This window comes from Euphorbia lathyris, chromosome 7 (assembly GCF_963576675.1).
Source record: "Euphorbia lathyris chromosome 7, ddEupLath1.1, whole genome shotgun sequence".
Classification (NCBI taxonomy): domain Eukaryota; kingdom Viridiplantae; phylum Streptophyta; class Magnoliopsida; order Malpighiales; family Euphorbiaceae; genus Euphorbia; species Euphorbia lathyris.
In genome coordinates, this window is record NC_088916.1 from 18,508,841 (window position 1) to 18,516,452 (window position 7,612).

The following is a 7,612-nucleotide window of genomic DNA, read 5'->3' on the forward strand; positions in this document are numbered from 1 at the left end:
CCCTACCACAAACCATCTTAATACGATGAGGAACCATTATTAATTTTTTGATAAAATTATGATTCTGTTTTGTTAATAGGTAAAACTATTGATATATTAATATATTTTTTTTAAGAACTATACTAATATATTTTAAATTAATTAATAAATAAATATATAAGTACAATTTCAAAATTAATAAAGAAATCTAATAATTAATATAATTATTGTTAAAACAAGAAGCCTAATTTTCACAATAGCACAAAAATTATTGAAATTGATTGTTTCTTGATAAAATAATCACTTGAATCTTTCATAAAAATTTGAACATCGAGTCAATATAGTCCACCTCGCAAAATTGACTAAAGAATCAGTGGAAATTATTATGATTATTCGAAAGAAAAACGATATTGTAGATTTTTAGGATTGACCCAAAATCATTGGGCCGAATTGAGAAGTACATTGCAGTACTTTCCACTATTAATCGATTAGTATGATTTTAAGGCACTGTTTGGCAATTAATTATTAGTTAACTGATTTGATTAACTGCTTATTTGTTTAGTAAAACTTAGCTGATTACTAATAATTTTCTTTATATAATGACACATATAAAATTTTGATTTGGAGTTAAAGTGTAGTAGTTAGAGGTAAAAATATTATTCAAAAGACATGCAATAATAAACTAATTGAAAGAACTCTTAAGCTTTTTTAAAATTAGTTTTTTTGAATCTAATAAACTCTTTCAACAATTTTCTCGATAAACATCACTATTAAAATTTTGACTAGTTAAAATCTCTAAAATAGTTCAAACCTTTAATTAAAAAAAAAAAACTATTTGCCAAACATGATTGGTTGTGTTCTAATTTTAGAAAAGAATATGAACATGAACGAAGTGAATTTTAGATATGAATAAAACATGTACTAATTCTTTTAGTATAATCTCACTACAAAAAATAACCCCTATATCAACGCTTTTTTAAATACACTTTTAAAAAGTGTCACTACAAAAAATCAAAATATTTATTGTTATCGAAAATTTAACTCTTAATTTTGTTTTTACCCTTACAAACACAATTCTTTACCTGTTTGCCAAACATTAATTTGTTTTTTATTTATTTTTAATTTACTGACCCTACCTTGCCTCTTCTCTCTTTCTCGTGAACGCCTTCGCCGATCTCCTCTGTTTTGCTAATCTGGTGTGAGGAAACCCTAAATTAGCTTCTTCCTAGTCGCTCCCTAATTTTCCTTTCGTTCTCTCTCTGTGACGGCAACAAAGGCCATTGCTATGTGAGGCGGAAGAAGATCACCCCAAGTTCTCTCTCTCTCTCTCTGATATTCCATCGGTGTCCATCAACTGATTTCGTCCTCTGGAATCTAATCTAAGCTCTGTTGTCTTCAAATCATTAAGGTATTTCTTTAAATCTCTGTTGTCTGGTCTAATCTCATATGCTTACTTAAGAACTTTTATGTGAGTGCTTATGTGATTGGCGTCGAAACCTACAAAGATAAATATAACTTCACAGCCCTTAGGTTGTCAAATCTGAATCTATTCTTTCAAATACAAAACTAACTTAATTTATATTATCGATTGCTACTATGATTGGTTCGTTTAGGTAAAACTCTAACTTTACCAATTGAGCCGTATGACAATCCAATTCAAAGAACGACCTGCAGTTATCATTCGAAGAATGAATAATCAATTGAGAATAAATCCCTAAAATGCAATGAACAAATAAGCGGTAAGATAAGAATTAAAGCACAACAGTCTCACAATAATGAAGAAAACCTTCTTTGAATTAACCCTTAATTGAAAATACAAGTTTAGCTATGAATAGCCATGGAGAAAAACCTTTCTCTCTTGTGAAAGAGAGAACAAAATAAAAATAAAAGCTAAACCTAAAAACTAAAAACGGAATGAAAATTGAATTAAAATTGAATTTTGATTATAAAACGGAATTTTTTTATTAGAGATAGATCCTCTCCTATTTATAGGAGTTCTCCAACCCTAATTAGGAGATAAATCCTAACTAATTATAAAAAAATAAATATTCTAACTTCCTAATACTACTTGGCTTCTTCCTTCCTGATTTATAGGCTTAAAACTCTTGAATAGACATCTGAAAACGCGATGGAATTGAACAGATTCGCACTTGATTTATCTGGATTTCTGCCCGTCTGCTTCTTAGTCTTGCGCAAGACTAACTTCCAGTTTCGACTTCAGATCTTTAAAACAGCTCCAGATTTTATCTTTAACCAAATTAGCTCCAAATAATCCCAATCCAGCTCCTTTCTTCATAATAAGTCCCTGTAGGAGCATAATACACAAAACAAGTAATAAACCCGTGATAACAATCAAACCGGCTAACAAATAGCATAACAAGTGGATATTTTATCGCTGAAATAGAGACTTATCATTATGTCTCCTCTGTTTTGATAAGGTTTGGAATAGAGCAAAGATACACCTTACTCATTGAGGTAAGAATTGGCTCAATCAACATCTTACAAAGATCTGGCCCTATTTCAATGAGGTAAGAACTGTTTTGGATCCCATTTTTCGGTCTTTTAATTGGATGTATGCAGCTCTAGGTATAGGAAATTAAATGATTTCTAAGTTTGGTATTTTGAAGTTACTGTTTGTGTTATTATTTCGATAGGACTATATGTGTGTCTCGAAATTTTGATGTTTGTAAGCAGTGTCTGAGTTGATAAAGGCTTCAGTAGAACCTGTTCTTGAGCAATATAGACCGATCGTACTGTCATCTCTTAAATTTTCCAGAGATGAAGCAAAGCTATCCATAGGATCCGACCGTTTTGGTAAATTAATATAGACAATTTCCATAACTTTGTCATCAAGGTATCTGTATTCTAATAAACAACAAGAGGTGGATATATATTAATTTGCATTATATGGTTGCAGGTACGCCCTGATGATGAAGCAGGACAAATTCCCATGGCGTATGTAGTGAGGAAAGTAAGAAGCAACCTTACAGAGGCTCAAGTTATGCATTTCATTGCAAAACGGGTATGCTTATGAATTGTCTCGTCGCAAACAGTTGGTTGTGTATACAGAGATCTCTAACATTGTTGTCATTCATACTTTTTTCTTTTTAATTAGACTAGATTTTTTTTTTTTTAAAAAAAAAAAATTTGCGCGCAATGCGCTTACATTAAAGAATAAAGAAAAATCCCCACCAGACCCCGATGTGATTCGAACCCATGACCTCCCAAGGCATAGGTAAACTCTCAACCACTAGGCTAAGAGCTTCACCACACTAGCTTATTTTTAAATTTTGAGATTTTAAATGATTTTACAGATTTTATTTGGATTCAATGCATAAAATATGGATATTGCTATTTATAAAAAAGACCTTATAAAAACTCAATATGTAAAAACATCAAATTGGTTTAAACCCTGGAATAGTAAATAACACTCGGAGAGATTCGGAATTCATTTTCGAGAACTGTATGGATAAATTCTAAAATACTCTCGGAATAATACAATTTATAATGATAAAATTAGGGCTGTCAATATGGATTACAACACGATAACACGATTCACGTAACACGGAAATTAAACGAATTAGGGTTGAGATAAATGGGTTTGTGTCATAAATGGGTCGACATGCCTAACCCGTAAAATAAGCGGGTCGGTTCGCGGGTTGACTCGCGAATTCGTTGTAACCCGTATAATTTAGACGAGTCTATGGGTCGTGTCAATCTAACCAGCGAACCCATATAACCCGACTCATATAACCCATCTAACCCATATATCATGTAAATATAAATTTTTTTATGGATATTAAAGTAATTTTAATTTTTAACCTTAATATATATATATATATATATATGGGTGAGATCCAGTGTGACAAGGAGTTAGGGTTGTGACAATGAGCTTATTGTGTGACATAACAAAACTACGTAGTTTTCATGATAATTGAAAAAGGCAATGTGGCAAATTTGTAAATAAAAGGAAAGTGAGGATAGAGAAAATTGTTTTATTTCTTTTCTTTAAAATACATTTTCCCGACATTTCTAACCTCGTTTTTCGAAAAGTTTTATACTATTAGACTCGTCTAAATTAGACGGTCATTTTAAGATCCATGAAGCTCAACTAAAAAAAATTCCGGTGAACGGAATCCGGGTGGGCGTTTTCTTGCGAAAAAAAAGTGTCCAGAAAATTTGCAAACAGTTCCAGAAAATGTAAAACATTATTCTGAGAAACTTTAATTCTTGGAACGATGCGAGATTTCTTACGGTTTAGTCCCAATAAAACTTGTTCCTTAATTTTATCCATTTTACATGCTTCAACAATTTGTAGAGTCAAAACCGTAAGGAATCTCATTTTGCGCCAAGAATTAAAGTTTCTTAAAATCATGTTTTACATGTTTTGAAATTTTTTGATAATTTTCTGGGCACATTTTTTTGTTATACTTACGTTGTTCCGACAGCGTACGAAATTGTTCCAAATCAGTGTATCATTTGTTCCAACATAATACTTATATTGTTCCAACAAAATAAATCAGCGTACCATTTTTTCTAACAAAATAGTTCTATTATTCCAGCATAATACATATATTGTTCCAACATAATATAAATCACTTTAACAATTGTTCCAAATCAATTTTATTATCTATATCTTCGATTTCATTTTTGTTTCTTAGTATTTAATATAATATCTTCAAATTTATATTAGTTATATTATTTAGAAAATAATTCTAATTTTTATATTCTTCCAACAGAATAATTATATTATTCCAACAGAATAGTCATATTGTTTCAACAGAATACTTATATTGTTCCAACAAAATATTGCAACACATAGTGCTGAAAGGTAAGACCAAAAAGTGCCCAGAAAATTATCAAAAAATTCTGAAATATGTAAAACATCATTTTAAGAAACTTTAATTCTTGGCTCAAAATGAGATTTCTTACGGTTTTGATCCAATAAATTGTTGAAACATGTAAAATGGATAAAATTAAGGAAATTGTTTTATTGGGACTAAGCCGTAAGAAATCCTACTTCGACCCAAGAATTAAAGTTTCTTAAAATAATGTTTTACATTTTTTGGAATTTGTTGAGAATTTACTGGGAACTTTCTGTTTTCTCGCCGGAAAACGCTCACCTGATCGCCGGATTCCGTTGATTTAGGACTAAACCGTAAGGAATCTCACTTTGATACTATTAGACTCGTCTAAATTAGACAGTCATTTTAAGATCCCTGAAGCTCAAGTAAAAAAAATTCCGGTGAACGAAATCCGAGTTGGCGTTTTCTGGCAAGGAAAAAAGTGCCCTGAAAATTCTAAAAAAATTCCAAAAAACGTAAAACATTATTCTAAGAAACTTTAATACTTGGGTCGAAGCGGGATTTCTTACGGTTTAGTCCCAATAAAATTTGTTCCTTAATTTTATCCATTTTACACGCTTCAACAATTTATTGGGTCAAAACTGTAAGGAATTTTGCTTTGAGCCAAGAATTAAAGTTTCTTAAAATGATGGTTTACATGTTTTCGAATTTTTTGATAATTTTTTGGGTACGTTTTTTTTCCTACTTACATTGTTCCAAATCAGTGTACCATTTGTTCCAAATCAGTGTACCATTTGTGCCAACATAATACTTGTATTGTTCCAACAGAAAAATGTTTTATTTCTTTTCTTTAAAATATATTTTTCTGACATTTCTAACTTTGTTTTTCGAAAAATTTTATACTATTAGACGTCTAAATTAGACGGTCATTTTAAGATCCCTGAAGTTCAAGTAAAAAAAATTCCGGTGAACGGAATCCGGGTGGGCGTTTTTTGGCGAGAAATAAAGTGCTCAGAAAATTCTTAAAAAATTTCAGAAAATGTAAAACATTATTCTAAGAAACTTTAATTCTTGGGTCGAAGCGGGATTTCTTACGGTATAGTCCCAACAAATTGTTGAAGCATGTAAAATGGATAAAATTAAGGAAAAAGTTTTATTGGGACTAAACCGTAATAAATCCTGTTTCGACCCAAGAATTAAAGTTTCTTAGAATAATGTTTTACATTTTCTGGAATGTTTTTAGAATTTTCTGGGTACTTTTTTTCTCGCCGGAAAACGCCCACTGGGATTCCATTCACCGGAAATTTTTTTAATTGAGCTTCAGGGATCTTAAAATAATCGTCTAATTTAGAAGAGTCTAATAGTATAAAAAATTTTGAAAAACGATGTTAGAGATGTCGGAAAAATGTATTTTAAAGAAAATAAATAAAACAATTTTCTCTACCATCTCTTTCATTTTATTTACCAATTTGTCACCTTCCCCTTTTTAATTATCATCAAAACTACGTAGTTTTGTTATGTCACACAATAAGTTCATTGTCACAACTTAAACCCTGGTCACGCTGGATCTCACTCATATATATATATATATATATATATACATATTAGTAGATTACAGAACACGTTAGGTTTCCAACTTTCTTTCCCTAACAATTTGTGATGCCTGCCTCTCTTCACTGACATCCGGTGAATGCTTCAGTCTCCAGCCACAAGTCTTTTGTTGATTTAATTTTCCACTTAAATTGTCCTTTTGCCTCTTTTTCCTGTCCATGAGATTCAGCTTCAGTCGGTTACACTCATTTATCCGAAACTGCGAGCCTAAGAAATTCTAGGAAATTAGGTATTGATTTTGAGAGACCATGAGATTCGACGGCTTTTGTACTCTGGTAGACTGTTAGTAGTTCTTTTTTCTAGGATAGTGATGCTTTCCTTTAATCTAGAACTCATGTAGTTGCTTTTAATATGCTTTATTCCTTTGGTATATAAAATAATAAATAATAGGCTATCAATCTAAACCAGGTTAATTATGGTCTTTAAATTATTTTAAATCAAAGACTAATGAACAAGATACTAATTCTATTGTTGTTTAAGTTGAATTGAATGTTTTAATTTATTTGTTATTTGGAATTGAATTTTTTTATTTTGTTTGTAAGTTTTGGATTTTAGACTTTTGATGTTATCTTGTTGAATTTGTTTTGTTAGTTTGTATTGGATTTTATTTTTTCATATGCAGTTATGCATGTTTTTATTTTCTTTTTCATTTTGTTTAGTTGAATATTTTTTTAGTATGAAGTTGCAAAATTAATTGGGTTAGCTAGGTTGACATGTTCAACCCGCTTTTTAAACGAATCGTGCCGAGTCGACCCATTTATTAAATGGGTTGGGATAAATGGGTCACCTGAGTAAGTCGACACGACACGTTTACAACCCGCAAACCCATATTGACACCCCTAGATAAAATTGAGAGAAATCTCTTTAAAATTGTACTCAATCTCAACAACAGTAAAAAATCCTAAAATTCAGAAAAAATTTATAATCTTAAAATTCAGTGATTCTATAAACGAGGATTTAGAGCAACTTCAATAAAAAGAACAGTGCTGGAAGCCTCTTCTCTGATCATAAACATAAACGGATGATTTGCTATAAAACTTCGTTGAGACGGCTCCGTAAAAGGCACTGTGTCTCCATAACTCATTTCAAATACATTGACGGCAATTGCAATTGTGCCTTCCTCGTTTACTTCGATAGAACATTTCTGAAATCCGTTCGACACATAAAGTACTCCTAAAGTTTCAATCATCTCATCAATCTCAGCTTTCTCGCTATCA

The 7,612-nt window shown here is 31.0% G+C and overlaps 1 long non-coding RNA gene across 3 annotated transcripts; it reads left to right on the forward strand.

Annotated features, from left to right (window-relative positions):
* The first annotated feature begins 1,157 nt into the window (after positions 1-1,157).
* On the forward strand, positions 1,158-3,184 carry LOC136234914 (uncharacterized). 3 transcript variants are annotated; one of them, XR_010691541.1, is made up of 4 exons: positions 1,158-1,387; positions 2,418-2,507; positions 2,634-2,793; positions 2,897-3,184. It is a non-coding gene; the product is annotated as an uncharacterized lncRNA (long non-coding RNA). The 3 variants fall into 3 exon arrangements; XR_010691540.1 differs by having other exon boundaries at positions 2,674-2,793; XR_010691539.1 differs by lacking the exon at positions 2,634-2,793.
* Positions 3,185-7,612: the final 4,428 nt, after the last annotated feature.